Consider the following 15,141-nt stretch of genomic DNA (forward strand, 5'->3'; position numbering starts at 1 on the left):
CGCCATTAGCAGAGACCCCGCCGTTGGGGGCAAATGAAACCGCTCGGCCATAGGGCTCCAGGGGGTCTCAGGTGAATAGGAATCTCCGGGCCCCTTGTTAGTCGTTCAGTCTTTCTTATTCTTGACAATTTGTAGATGAATAGACTTCCACTCCCAGAATTCCCCAACCGGTATGCTTTAAGATGAATGGACTTCCACTCCCAGAATTCCCTAGCCAGTGTGCTTTCAGAGGGATGGACTTCCACTCCCAGAATTCCCTAGCCAGTGTGCTTTCAGAGGGATGGACTTCCACTCCCAGAATTCCCTAGCCAGTGTGCTTTCAGAGGGATGGACTTCCACTCCCAGAATTCCCTAGCCAGTGTGCTTTCAGAGGGGTGGCCCACTATTGAAGAATGGACTTTGAAGATGGCCAGTTTTGCAGAGATGGCGAAGATTTCAGCATATTTAAAAGATCGAACTCAAGAGACTTATGTATGGGAGTGGAAAAAGTGGATAGACTATGTGCAGAATAAATATCAAACTAGGAAATATCAGATAGCTTTTAGCTGAATGAATGTATTATGTAGGGATAGATTAATTGAGTTTTATGAAGGTATAAATGGTATATAGGGGGTGGAGGGGTTTAAGTTTCATAAAATGTATTTTTGATTAGGATTTTATTTTGTGGAAGTCCTGGGGGGAAAAGGGGAGGGTTAGGGAGGGTTTGGGGGGTTTGGGGGGAGGGGAAACTGGGGAGAAAATATACTTGTAAAACTTTTTAAATAAAAAAAAAAAGAGGGGTGGACTTCCACTCCCAGAATTCCCAAGCCAGTGTGCTTTAAGAGGGGTTGACTTCCACTCCCAGAATTCCCCAGCCAGTGTGCTTTAAGAGGGGTGGACTTCCACTCCCAGAATTCCCAAGCCAGTGTGCTTTAAGAGGGTGGACTTCCACTCCCAGAATTCCCAAGCCAGTGTGCTTTAAGAGGGGTGGATTTCAACTCCCAGAATTCCCCAGCCAGTGTGCTTTAAGAGGGGTGGATTTCAACTCCCAGAATTCCCCAGCCAGTGTGCTTTAAGACGGATGGACTTCGACTCCCAGAATTCCCTAATCAGTGTGCTTTAAGATGAATGGACTTCAACTCCCAGAATTCCCCAGTCGGCATGCTTTAAGGTGGGTGGACTCCGACTCCCAGAATTCCCCAACTGGTATGCTTTAAGATGAATGGACTTCAACCCCCAGAATTCCCCAGCCAGCATGTTTTACATTGGTGGACTTCAACTCCCAGAATTCCCCAGTCAGCATGCTTTACATTGGTGGACTTCCACTCCCAGAATCCCCTAGCCGGCATGCTTTAAGATGGGTGGACTTCAACTCCCAGAATGCCCAGCCAGTGTGCTTTAAAATAGGAGGGCTTCAATTCCCAGAATCCCCTAGCCGGCAGGGTTAAGAAAATTGCCCTAGATTTATGCAAAGGCGTTAAGTATCAAAAACGTCTGAACCTTCCCTGCTAAAGAATCGGAGAAGACTCGCCTTGTTTGTTTACTCCGAAGCTCCTCATGCGAAGGGGGTTTGTGTGTCTGTGTGCTTGTGCGTTTGTGTGTATGTGTGTCTGCTTGTGTCCAGCTTAGCGCCAAAATTGGCACCATTTTACCCCATGTGCGAACAAAGGGATGCGTGAACAACTGACTGCATTCCAGAGAGCTGTTCGAGTCCCTGCACAGCTGTCCGAGGACGACCAAAGGCAGAGACACAACGAGCAAATTAAAATAGGAAGAAGGCGGCTAGTCCTCATGCTCCCATCCCTGCGAGGTCCTTATCCGACCGTAGATATTCAGGAGCAGCAGGATTTTGAAATATTAAAGCGCGGCGCGGCGCATTATCCTTGCCACCGGGGCCGGCTCCCGCTTGGAACTCGAACACCGCCGAATGAATCATTGCAAACCCAGCTTAACTCCTCGCTGGGCTGCTTGGCTGCATTTCCCGGCTTGGCCGGCGCTGCGAGAACCGTCCCTGGACGCTCGCTCCAGTCTGGAAGCAACAGCTGGGTTTTCACTACAAACGCACACATGAGGTTTTTTTTTGCGGGTATCGGATCCAGGCTGGGAGGAAGGACGGTGGTGGGGAGGCTTGCCCTAGCCCCCTTCTTTGCGGAATTCCACCCCCCTACACACACACACCCCCCTCTGGCCTGGCCACTGTGTGAGACGAATGAGGCGCGGCGTGGAATTGCAGGACCGCCGTGCCAAAAAATCTGGGCCACCCGGATAGCTGGGGAAGTCCGCGAGTCCAGCCAATGCCTCCCTGGCTTGGGAACGTGAATTTTAGAATCCTATATTTCAAATACAGCCGGCTTTCAGTGTCCGAGCGCAACGGAGCTTGAAGAATTTCGGGTCGTTAAGCGAGACCTGTGTTATGCGAGATTCGCCTCCTCCTTTTCACGGCCTTCCTTGCCGCAGTTGTCACGATGTGGTGAAGGGACGCCATCGAATCTGCCTGTCAGAAAGTCACCGAAATTGCACGACCACCATGCCGGTTGTTGCAACCGCTGTTAAGTACGTGCCAAGCGTCCGAATTTCGACCACGGGGATGCTGCCATGGTCGTAATTTAAAGGGAGGGGGGTCTTCCCTCCCTTAAGCAGGGCTGGGGGGCTGCCCCCTTTGTTTCCTCCGTTATGGCCAGGCCTGCTGTCTCCCCACGCCCCGTCAGCTGCCCCTCTGTGCCAGCACCGAGCGCCCAATCCACGCCGTTCCTCAGCCAAATGTACGGCTACACATGAAATCGACCTGGCTTCGTTTAATTGATTACGGAGAAATTGGCCTCGTTGCAGGCCGTTTAGTTAATTACTCCTGGACGGGGAATCTCACCCGCTAATTGCCGCGTTTGGACGGAGTGGTAGAAGAGCTGCAGGTGCGGTGCAGTACCAGAGCCAGAAGAGGCCCAGGGCCTTCTCGCGTTAAACTACGGATAGTTCTCGACTTAAAGTAAAGGTAAAGGTTCCCCTCGCGCGTCTGTGCTAGTCGTTCCCGACTCTAGGGGGCGATGCTCATCTCCGTTTCAAAGCCGAAGAGCCAGCGCTGTCCGAAGACGTCTCTGTGGTCATGTGGCCGGCATGACTCAACGCCAAAGACGCACAGAACGCTGTTCCCTTCCCACCAAAGGTGGTCCCTATTTTTCTACTTGCCTTTTTTACCTGTTTTCAAACTGCTAGGTTGGCAGAAGCTGGGACAAGGAACGGGAGCTCGTCCCGTGACGCAGCACTTAGGGATTCGAACCGCTGAACTGCCGACCTTCTGATCGACAAGCTCAGCGTCTTAGCCGCTGAGCCACCACGTCCCACTCTTGACTTAAAACAGTACATTTAATGAGTGTTCGACGTTACAACAATTAACTACTGTAACGCTCTCTACATGGGGCTCCCCTTGAGGAGCACCCGGAGGCTCCAACTGGCGCAAAGTGCGGCCGCGACGTGGCGCTCCCATGTAACACCTCTCCTGCGTGAGCTGCACTGGCTCCCGGTGGTCTTCCGGGTGCGCTTCAAGGTTTTGGTTATCACCTTTAGAGCGCTCCATGGCTTAGGGCCTGGTTATTTACGGGACCGCCTGCTGCCGCAAACAGCCTCCCACCGGCTGGTACGCTCTCACAGAGAGGGACTCCTCCGGGTGCCGTCGGCCAAACAATGTCGGCTGGCGGCCCCCAGGGGGAGAGCCTTCTCTGTGGGGGCACCTACTATCTGGAATGAGAATCCTCTTTTATGACCTTCAGACGAGCAATGTCGACGGGGAAGCCAGGTTCGCTTAACAAGCGTGTTAACCGCTGCCGTGATTTGTATAACAACCGAGACAAGGGCGGTTGCAAAAGGGGGCAAAACTCACGCAACAACTGTCTCACTTAGCGACAGAAATATGGGGCTCGATTGGGGTCGTAAATGGAGGACTACCTATACATATTAATCATGAGGGAGCTCGGGTTCAGATTAGACGACGCCTGGCTCAAAAACAGGAACTGCAAGATGGACCTTGGAGTCCCACGATCACTTGAAGACGCGCCAGCCATGTGCAGCAGCAGCCAAAAAAAGCAAATACGATCCAGGGTTGTATAAACAGAGGCATAGAATTAAAATCACGTGGAGTATTAGCACCGCTTTGTAAAGCCTTAGTAAGGCCGCACCTGGAATCCTGCGACAAATTTTGGTCCCCACATTCCAATATTTGAGGGGCTGCCCCAAAGAAGAGGGGTGTCAAATTATTCTCCAAAGCACCAGAAGGCAAGAGAAGAAGCAACAGATAGAAACTAACCAAGGAGAGAAGCAACCTGGAATGAAGGAGAAACTTCCTAATAGTGAGAACAATTCACCAGTGGAACAGCTTGCCACCAGAAGTTGTGGGTGCTCCATCACAGGAGGTTTTTAAGAAAAGACCGGACAACCATTTGTCTGGAATGGTGTAGGACAGTGACGGCTAGCCCTTTTGCCATCGCGTGCCCCATTCCCCAACTGTTGGTAGCAGAGGATGGTTTAACGAACCTACGCTCATGTGGTAATGCGCTAGACTGGAATGTCTGCAGTGGAACAGATGTTGACTAGGGCAGCAGCAGCAGCAAAAAGTATGAAGTCACAAACTGGACTGTCTGGGGCTCAGGCCAAAAATGTTTTGGCTGAAAAACCCCAAACTCTAATTGATTTAGAGAATAGTGGAGCTGTAGGTTTTGGAGCAGAGGCCTTAACTTCTAAAGTGCCTAAGATAGTGACTAAACCATCATCACCTAAAGAAGTAGAGACTGGAAGAACGCCACTTCAGGTCTTGAAAACAAATACAGAACTGCCCCCCCCCTCAACTCCCCTTGTTTTTGGCACACGATGGCACTGTGGGCGCAGTAGGCCCATTTTCCATCCTCCCCAGGCTCCAGAGCCTTTCTAGGAGCCTGGGGAGGGCGAAAACAGCTTTCCCCCATCCCCCCAGTGGCCCTTTGGAGGCCAGAAACGGCCCGTTTGCAGGAAGTCGAGAAACGGGCCATTTCTGGCCTCCGGAGGGCCTCCAGGGGGGTGGGGAAGGCTGTTTTCGCCCTCCCCAGGCTCCTAGAAAAACTCTGGACCCTGGGGAGAGTGAAAAACGGGCCTTCCGGTCCCACCGGAAGTTGGCAAATGGGCCATTTCCAGCCTCCAAAGGGCCTCCGGGGGTGTGTGGGGAAGGCTGTTTTCACCCTCCCCAGCCTCCAAGAAAGCTTCTGGAGCTTGGAGAGAGCAAAAAACGGGCCTTCCCCATCCCCCCGGAGGCTCTCCGGAGGCTGGAAACAGCCTGTTTCCCAACTTCTGGTGGTCCCGGAAGCCCCGAAAATCAGCTGGCCAGATTTCGCATGCGTGCCAGAGCTGAGCTAGGGCCACACTCACATGCCCACTGATATGGCTACGTGTGTTGTGGCTCCGTCCTCCGAGCCTATTTTATCGGAGGAAGAAGGCTCCGAACATGAAGGAGAGGAGATGGCCAGGCCTCCCTCTCCAGGACCCTCCTCTCTGGCAATGCCTCAGGTGTCTCCCGAAGGAGAAGAGATTGGCCAGGAGCCAGGTGTTTCCGAGCCGTCGGATAGTGACGAAGAAACATTGTGGTTGGACCCACGCCAGCGTCGGAGAGACAAGCGTGCGCAACAGAAAAGGAGGCGTGCCAGAGATTAAGCTGAGTCACTGGACCACACCCCACAGGCTATAAAAGGGAGTGTGGTGGCCATTCGGACTCTGTGACGGACAAAGCTAATCTCTGGCGAGTCACTTTGCACCTTTGGACACAACGCCTATTTGTTGTGGATTTAATTACAAACTGGACTATTCAAACTGTGTGTATTTTTGTCTGTGTTATCGGAGTAAAAGTTCTTGGCAGGCAGCCACGGAGTTGCTGCCAAGTTCCTTATCACTGACTTGAGTGTTTGAAGAGTTTATTTAACCCTTGGCTGGCTGGTTGGGTGTGTGCGTGGTACGGGGACAGAACAACGTGTGCCACCTTTTCTGCGTGGTTTCTTTTCCCATAATTCTTTTCCCTACATCCTTGGAATGCAACTGGTATCGGCTCCGACCAGCAGATCCAGAAGTTAGAGCAAGAGGGATGTTGCTGGAAAAGCCAAGGTGTGTCACGCCCGCTACTCAATGCTGGATGGAAAGCGAGAAACTCTTTGAGGGAGACCAAGATTTTATTAGTCAAAAATGAAAAGGACACCAACGGGGCGCACAGCAGGCCTCGTTCTTTACTTATAGGATGCTCTTGACCAACCTGAGGAGAACCTCTCAATCCAACGCATCTGGTTCTTTGTCCCAGTTGGGGTTATCTCCTCGTGGTTTGGGACCCCCACTCTTCTTGGCCACCATGATGTCGCTGACATCCAACAACGTCACTGCTATTTGAGTGGCCAGGACGATACCTCGGTATTTCACCAGGAACGGGTCCAGCACACCTTCCGTGACGGCGTCCATGGTGCTGGCCTCTTCCACGCCCAACAGGATGCCGGTGTTCTGGTTGCCCAGTTGATGTTGGATTTCCATTTTGGCCATAATCTCATTGACCGGCAGGCCTGCATTGTCCGCCAGAGTAGCCGGGAGAGTTTTCAAAGCTTGGGAGAACTCCAAAATGCCGTACTGCTCACATCCGGGGTAGTACATGCCCAGAGTGCTCAGGCGCACTGAGAGGGCCATCTCTGTGGCGCCGGCCCCTGGCAAAAGCCGTACATCAGTGCCCAAGTTCTTGTAAACCTGTACGCCATCTTGGATGGCAACTTCCAGACAGTCCAGCATCTCGCCGGTGGTTCCTCGGAGCACCACCGTAGCCAAAGGACACGGCGTACCGTGTTGACTGAAGACCAGTACAACGGTGCTGCCGATCTCGGTGGTGTAGACACGATAGCAGTGTCCGACCTCCTCAGGCGATGGCACGTCGGGCTTGTACAGTAGGGTGGCGCCCACTGTTTTGCACAGTTGCTGGAGCTGCATCCGGGATGGCAGCCGCACCACCATGATCCTGCATCGGTCGGCGTAGAAAAGAGCCAGACTGTCTACTCTTCCTCCCGCCACAATGACGTTGACCCCTGCTTTCGCAAGACCCAGGACTCGTTCAGCGATGAGGTTTTCTTCCTTTTTCCCGAAGTTCTTCAGCTGGGTCGCGCTTTCAAACATGACCATGTTCTTGGCTTCCATTTTGGAGACGCCAAAGGGACAACAGTAGGCCGCGATTCGGGCTCTCTCCACTCGCTTGATGATGCCCTCTGCCTCCGTGGGGATGAGCATCCCCTCCAAGACGTAGGAGTTCAAGATGCCACCCCCTGGGACTTTGAAGACACGGATGAGATCTGGGTTGAAAGCCAAGTGGTCCGGCGGCGCCACCGCGATACAGGCCGTGGCCACCAGCTTCGACAAGAACTTCTGGTAGCTGAAAAATTTGCTGCCCATGATGGACTGTAAGACACATTGCACCTCCTCTTGGTTGTGGGGGTTTTTCAGTATGACACAGACGAGGCCCGGCAACAGCCGTAGGACCTCTTTGCAAGCCATGTCATAGCCCGCTCGGATATGGACAATCGACAGACCGGACCTCAGGAGCTTCTCGGCGTTCTCCAGCAGGGCCCCAGCCAGCAGGACGACGAAACTCGTGCCATCTCCCGTCTCTTCCTGTTGCGTTTCGGCGGCGGAACGCAAAAGGCAAGCCATGGGGCTCTCCAATTCCAGCTCCTTCAAAATGGTGGCGGCGTGGGACGAATGGAACATCTTGCCCAGGTGGTTGATCACCAGCTTGTTGTGTCCCAAGGGACCGTAGCAGGTGCGTAGACAGTGCATCAGCGCTTTACAGGCCATCAGGTTGGTGAAGAGAGTCTCCTGCAAGCCGCTGAAGTACTTCATCCCCGCCTTGAGCATCTGAGGAAGACCAGGGGCCATGGGGACGTGGGCTGCCATGACCTGGGGAGAGAGAAGCAGGGGTTGGAGTAGAAAGGAGATCCCACGCCCAGCTTTCAGGTAGGACTTGAGGAGGTCCAAACGAAGATCATTATTTCCAGAGATTGATTAGTAGAAGGAAGCCTTCTGCTCAACTACTGGGGAGGAAAGTCCTCCGTCTCTGCCCATCATGGATAACTACTTTATCTTCAAGACCTTAATTTCTCTCAGGAGGTGGTCCATAAGGTATGGTCCAGAAAGTCAGTTGCGCCATCATGGCTGCCATCTTGACTTTTTTGACCATGTCTTGGGGAGATCATTTCCCTTTTGTGCAACCACTACTGCTCCCCGGAGTTGTCTTTACTCACCTCTACTCTACTCAACCAATTCTATTCTATCCTAGTCTACTCAACCCAGTAGTATTTTCCAGAGTTGTTTCTAATCCTCCATTCTGCACAACCTTTATCCATTCGACCCTACTCTACTCAACCTTCTCTATCCATTCGACCCTACTCTACTCAACCTTCTCTATCCATTTGACCCTACTCTACTCAACCTTCTCTATCCAGTCTACTCTACTCTACTCAACCTTCTCTATCCATTCTACCCTATTCTACTCTATCCATTCTACCCTGCTCTACTCAACCTTCTCTATCTATTCGACCCTACTCTACTCAACCTTCTCTATCCATTCTACCCTGCTCTACTCAACCTTCTCTATCCAGTCTACTCTACTCTACTCAACCTTCTCTGTCCATTCTACCCTACTCTACTCAACCTTCTCTTATCCTTATCTTCTCTTATTAACTTTTGTATTTATGTATTTTATTCTGTGCCTGTTCACCACCCTGAGTCCTTCGGGAGTAGGGCGGTATATAAATTTAATAAAACATAAACAAACAAACATCCATTCTACCCTGCTCTACTCAACCTTCTCTATCCATTCTATTACACTCTACTCAACCCACTACTGCTCCCCAGAGTTGTCTCTACTCAACTCACTCAACTCATTCTATTAGCCTGCTTATCCCAATATTGTTCCCGAGTTGCCTCTACTCAACTCAACCTACTCTACCTCTATTGTGTCTGCTCTATTCCACCCACTACTGCTTCCCAGAGTTGTCTACTCAACTCTACTCTACCCTACTCTACTCAACCCACTACTGCTCTCCAGAGTTGTGTCTACTCAATTCTACTCAACCCAGTCTACCCTCTATTGTGTCTGCTCTATTCCACCCACTACTGCTTCCCAGAGTTGTCTACTCAACTCTACTCTACCCTACTCTACTCAACCCACTACTGCTCTCCAGAGTTGTGTCTACTCAATTCTACTCAACCCAGTCTACCCATTCTACCCTACTCTCTTCAACCCACTTCTGCTCTCCAGAGTTAACTGCAAGCTAACTCCTCTCCCATCGTTCCCTCCCCTCATACCTTTCGACCACCCTAGGCCGGATATGTCTGTCTAGCCCTAATCAACGCCACGAACATAGCTACTCATCTGCCTTTAAGCTTCACCTCCGGCACTGATTTTCTCTCGTCACGGCCTGCACTAATAATACAGCTAATAGTAGAGCGAAGGGCGGCATAAAATCTTCCAAAGGACATAATAAAATGCTTTCATCGTCTCGTCCGCTGCCTCTCCTCCCTTCTCCACCCTTCCCCTCCCCTCCCTCTCTCTTCTAATTTACAAACCCTTTTAGAGCTGGGAAACTCATCTGGGTCTTGTTTACAGACGCCGGGGTGTAAATGAAGAGGAGGGGAAAAGTGAAATCGACGCTAATAGAGCCACATCTATCCTGTTAAATGCTCACCGCCCCATTTCAGCGTCTTAAACCTGTTGCATCGGGGTCTCCCCATTGCAAGGTTTCTCAACTTTTTAGTAGCTTGAAGGCGGGTGGACTTCAACTCCCAGAATTCCCCAGCCGGGGAATTCTGGGAGTTGAAGTCCACCCGTCTTCAAGCTGTCAAGATTGAGAAACGCAGACTATTTAATCCCCAATAATCCCAGATTAAATACACCGAGGAGGACAGGGGTACCCCACTTTCTAGGGGTTGATTCCTCATTTTTCTACCAACGGCGTCCCCCACCCACCCACCCCGGACCTCAAAATTAGCGTACTGTAATATCTGGGGAGGGGTCCAGACAAGACCCACAGTGACCAGGAAATACAGCAGGGGGCTTGAATGGCGGAAGCGACCGGTTAACGGCGGTTGTGGTGGGAGGGGCCTGTGGGGTGATGATGTCACACTCGAAGCATTCCAGGAAGCGGCCAATGGCTTTAACCAGTCTTGCCCATCCACCGGACATCCAGCTGTGTTCGGTCCACTTTTATATTGCATAATTCTTAAATTTGACCGGAAATCGGGGCCAAATAGGTTTGAGGGCTGTTAGGACATTCCAGGTATTGGAGCTAGACCGGTTGAATGGGGATCTTGCAATCCAGGGATTGGAACTTGACCGGTTGAATGATGGCCTTGCAATGCAGGGCTCGGAGCTTGATCAGTTGAATCCTGGCCTTGCAATCCAGGAATTAGAACTGGACCGGTTGAATGCTGGTCTTTCAATCCAGGGCTAGGAGATTGACCGGTTGAATGATGGCCTTGCATTCCAGGCATTGGAGCTAGACCAGTTGAATGCTGGTCTTTCAATCCAGAGCTTGGAGCTTGACCAGTTGAATGGGGGTCTTGCAATCCAGGGATTGGAGCTTCACAAGTTGAATGGGGGTCTTGCAATCCAGGGATTGGAGCTTGACCAGTTGAATGGGGGTCTTGCAATCCAGGGATTGGAGCTTGACCAGTTGAATGGGGGTCTTGCAATCCAGGGATTGGAGCTTCACCAGTTGAATGGGGGTCTTGCAATCCAGGGAATGGAGCTTGACCAGTTGAATGGTGGTCTAGCATTCCAGGCTTGGAGCTTGACTGACTGAATGCTGGTCTTGCAATCCAGGGATTAGAGCTTGACCAGTTGAATTTTGGTCTTGCAATCCAGGGCTCGGAGATTGACCGGTTGAATGATGGCCTTGCAACCCAGGGCTCGGAGCTTGACCGGTTGAATCCTCTACCCGCAGGCGTTGAGAGTTAGGGTGGCCCATTTCTCCTTTTATATTCCTTTTAAAAGCCTAAATTTCACCCCGAATTCTTTCCGTCGTACCAACTTTTCACGACTTCCATCCTCTTTTATTTCGTTTTATCGCATTTTAGGCGACGGCCTCGAGTTACGACCTATGGTTGCGACGAAACACTTAGTCCCTGAATTACAACGACCCGGCCCTGCGTTCGGCGGGCAAACCGACTAAGTGTTTTTTTGCGCCGTTCTTTTTACGATATCCATGCCCGGCCAATCTTCACTTTGAATATCTTTCCTGATTAATAGTCTACAATCAGTCCTTGACTTACGACAGTTCACTGTTAGTGACCGTTTCAAAGTTACAACGGCGCTGAAAAAAGGGATTTCAATCTTTTTTTTTCACTTAACGACCGTCGCAGTATCCCTGTGGTCACGTGATCAAAATTTGGAAGTTTGGCAACTGACTCGTATTTATGATGGGTGCAATGTCCCGGGATCACCAGATTCACTTAACGACCATCTTACTAATTTAAGAACCGCAGTGATTCACTGAACAACGGTGGCAAGGAAGGTGGTCATAGCAGGGTAAAATTCATGTGACCCATGTCTCGCTTAACGGCGAATCGTTGGGACCCCTTGTGGTCGTAATTCGAGGTCTACCTCTATTTACAACCGTTGCAAGGTCCTTGATCATCGCGTGTGACCTTCCCAGCTGTCTTCTGATGAGCCATCAATGGACGAAGCTGGGTTTGCTTAACGACCCTGTGATTCACTTAACAACGGTGGCAATAAAAGGTGGTAAAATCGGTCATTGAACAGTTACCTGGCTTTGCAATGGAAATTCTGATCCCAATTATCGTCGTAAGTCGAAGACTATCTGTAGTGGGTTGTTTTTTTAAAAAAAATTGAAAGTTAGAAAGCTGTCCTTGATTTACATCCATTCATTTAGCGACTTTTCAAAGATATAATAATAATAATAATAAAACTGAACTGAAAAAAGGTTTCACACTTACGACCGTCGCAGCGTCCCCTCCGTCACGTGATCAAAATTCAGATGCTCAGCCACTGACTCATATTTATGACGTCCTTTTTTTTTTTTGCAACCTTCTGACCAGCAGAGTCCAAGAGGGAAGCCAGATTCACTTAACAACCTCATGTGACTCCCTTAACAACCACAGTTATTTGCTTAACAACGGTGCCGAGGAAGGTGGCAATAAGAGGACAAGATTCACCTGACCCAGCGTCTCGCTTAACAACGGAATTGTTCCATGTAAGTTAAGGTGGCGAGGAAGGTGGCAATAACGGGGAAAGATTCACCTGACCAATGTCTCACTTAGCAACGGAAACGTTCCGTTGTGTGTAAGTCGAGGATTAGCTGTAATTTCCTTCGCGATGCTCCTTAAAGAGTTTTAAGGGCTTCGAAAAAAGAGTATATCGAGGTGACCTGGATTTCTCCTCAAAAGCCAGACTATTTCGGGAACAGGGTTGCAAGAACAGGCTGTGAACCAGCTCCGTTGTTAAAAAATTATAAAAATCCCAATATTTCCACTCTCTGTCGCCCCAATTTACAAAAATAAAGTTTCTTCCCCTCCCTCAAAAAAAAGTGAGAATTGACTGATAGAAATTTCCAGAGTTGGCTCCAAAAAAATCCCCACAAAAAAACAAAAGAAATCAGACTCCGGAGGTGGGAGAATGCTGTGATGGGCGTAAGTGCGAGGACTGGCCGTAAGCCACTTTTTAATTGTGACTTCGAACCGTTGCTAAAACCGACGGTTGTAAGTCGAGGACTGTTGTATTGACGGGAGAGGGTCCGTTTGAAAAATACTTATCCCAAATTTCCAAAAAAAACCAGACACGTTGGCTTAAAATGCAAGGGGGCGGGGGGGGGGTTGCCGTCGTAATTCGGAACGGTCGCTAAACAAATGGTTGTAAATCGAGGACCTTTGTTTTGGAGTGGCCAGAATAAAAGGAGGAGGAGGAGGAAGCTGGCTGTTTTCATGGGTGCCTGCCTGCTTTAAGGACGGATTTGCATCCCACGTGCCCTGGGATGCCAGCAGGTTGCTAAATGAACGGTCATAAGTCGAGGACTACCTGCCTTGAGGGGGAATGTCTGCCTACTGAGGAACTGAATGGAACTCTTCTCTTTGAAGCCTTTTTTTCCAGCTTTGCTCCTTCTCTGTCTCCTTCCTTCTCTCTTTCTTCCTCTCTTCTTTCCCTCCTCTCTCTCTCTCTCTCTCTCTCGCTCCCTCTTTCTACCTCTTTCTCTCCCTCTTTCTCTCCCTCCCTCTTTCTCTCCCCACTCTCTCTCTCCTTCTTTCTCTCTTTCTCTCTCCGTTTCTCTCTTTTTTTGTCTCTTTCTCTCTCCTCTTTTCTCTCTCTCTCTCCCCTCTTCCTCCCCTGCTTTCTCTCCCTCTCTCTCTCCCCTATCACTTTCTCTCTCTCCCTTTCTCTCTCCCTCTCCTTCTCTCCCCCTTTTCTTTCTCTCTCCCTCTTTCTCTCTTTCTCTCTTTCCCTCTTTCTCTCTCCCCCTTTCCCTCCCTCTTTCTCTTCCCGCTCTCTCTTTCTCTCTCTCTTTCTCCCTGTTTCTCTTTTTGTCTCTTTCCCTCTCCTCTCTTTTTCTCTCTCTCCCCTCTTCCTTCCCTGCTTTCTCTCTCTCTCTCCCCCTCCTTCTCTCCCCCCTCTCTCTCCTTTCCCCCTCTCTTTCTCTCTTCCCTTTTCTCTCTCCCTTTTTCTCTCCCTCTTGCTCTCTTTCTCTCTTTCTCTCTCCCCCCTTTCCCTCCCTCCCTTTTTCTCTCCCCACTCTCTCTCTTTCTCTTTCTCCCTGTTTCTCTCTCTTTTTGTCTCTTTCTCTCTCCTCTTTTTGTCTCTCTCCCCTCTTCCTCCCCTGCTTTCTCTCTCCCTCTCTCTCTCCCCCATCACTTTCTCTCTCTCCCCCTCTTTCTCTTTCTCCCTCCCTCTCTCCCTCTCTCCCTCCTTCTCTCCCTCTCCCTCCCCCCTCTCTTTCTCTCTCCCTCTTTCTCTTTGTCTCTTTCTCTCTCCTCTCTTTTTCTCTCTCTCCCCTCTTCCTCCCCGCTTTCTCTCTCCCTCTTTCTCCCCCATTACTTCCTCTCTCCCCCCTCTTTCTCTCTCCCTCCTTCTCTCCCTCTCTCCCTCCCCCTCTCTTTCTCTCTCCCTCTTTCTCTCTCTTTTTGTCTCTTTCTCTCTCCTCTCTTTCTCTCTCTCCCCTCTTCCTCCCCTGCTTTCTCTCTCCCCCTCTCTTTCACATCATTTTCTCTCTCCCCCCTTCTTTCTCTTTCTCCCTCCCTCCCTCCTTCTCTCCCTCTCTGTTTCTTTCTCCCCCTCCTTCTCTCCCTCTCTCCTTCTCTCTTTCTCCTTCCCCAACCATCAGCCGATCTGTCCTCGCCATCCTCCGCTACGATAAGGCCTCTGCCAGAAGAATTTGGCTCTGGAGTTTTCGAAACAAAGGAGGGGAAAACCTCCGGTGGAAGTCCAGGAGAGGTGGAGAAGGGCCGACTGCAAATCCTGCAGGACCCTGGGAAGGAGAAGGGAAGCTGGCCGGGTGATATGGTGCCCGAGAAATATCGCTCACTTATGGTGGGATTTTTTTTTCTCGCTCTTGTTTTTTTTCTCTCGCTTTGTGGCAAAAAAAAGCTTGCAAAATGTGGAGCAGACTTTTCTTCGCCAGGGAAAAGGAGGAGAGGAAAAAGGAGATATACAACCTTGGGAACTTTTGTGGACTTCAACTCCCAGAATTCCCCCAGCCGGCATAGCTGACGACGGTGAGGAATCTGTGAAGTGAGTTTCGCTCTTACGACTTTTCTTGCCGCCGTCGTTACGTCGATCGCTGCCGTCCGTCGTTAAAGGAGTCGCACGGCAGCAAAGCGAACCGGGCTACTCCATGGACTTGGCTTGCCAGAAGGTCGCAAAAGCGTGACCTCGGGGCACTGCGGCCGTCATAAATACGAACAAGCATCCGAATGTAAATCACGTCACCGCAGGGAATGCCACAGCGGTTGTTATGCGTGAAAAGCGGTCATAATGGCATTTTTTTCCCAGTGCCGTTTTAACTTTGAATGGTCACTAAGTGTTGTAAGTCAAGGGACTACACTTCACACTTACGTCTGTTGCAGCTTCCCTGTGGATACGTGATCAAAATTCGGACGCTTGGCAACTGACTCGTATTT

General features: G+C 50.5%; 1 pseudogene; it reads right to left on the bottom strand.

The window, feature by feature from the left end:
- Nucleotides 1–6,252: 6,252 nt before the first annotated feature.
- Nucleotides 6,253–7,908, bottom strand: LOC139324875 (T-complex protein 1 subunit theta pseudogene; annotated as a pseudogene).
- Between the last annotated feature and the right edge of the window lie 7,233 nt (nucleotides 7,909–15,141).

This window comes from Pituophis catenifer, unplaced genomic scaffold, assembly GCF_029215685.1.
Source record: "Pituophis catenifer annectens isolate HBS135680 unplaced genomic scaffold, rPitCat1.0.hap2 SCAF_15, whole genome shotgun sequence".
In the NCBI taxonomy this organism is placed as follows: Eukaryota; Metazoa; Chordata; class Lepidosauria; order Squamata; family Colubridae; genus Pituophis; species Pituophis catenifer.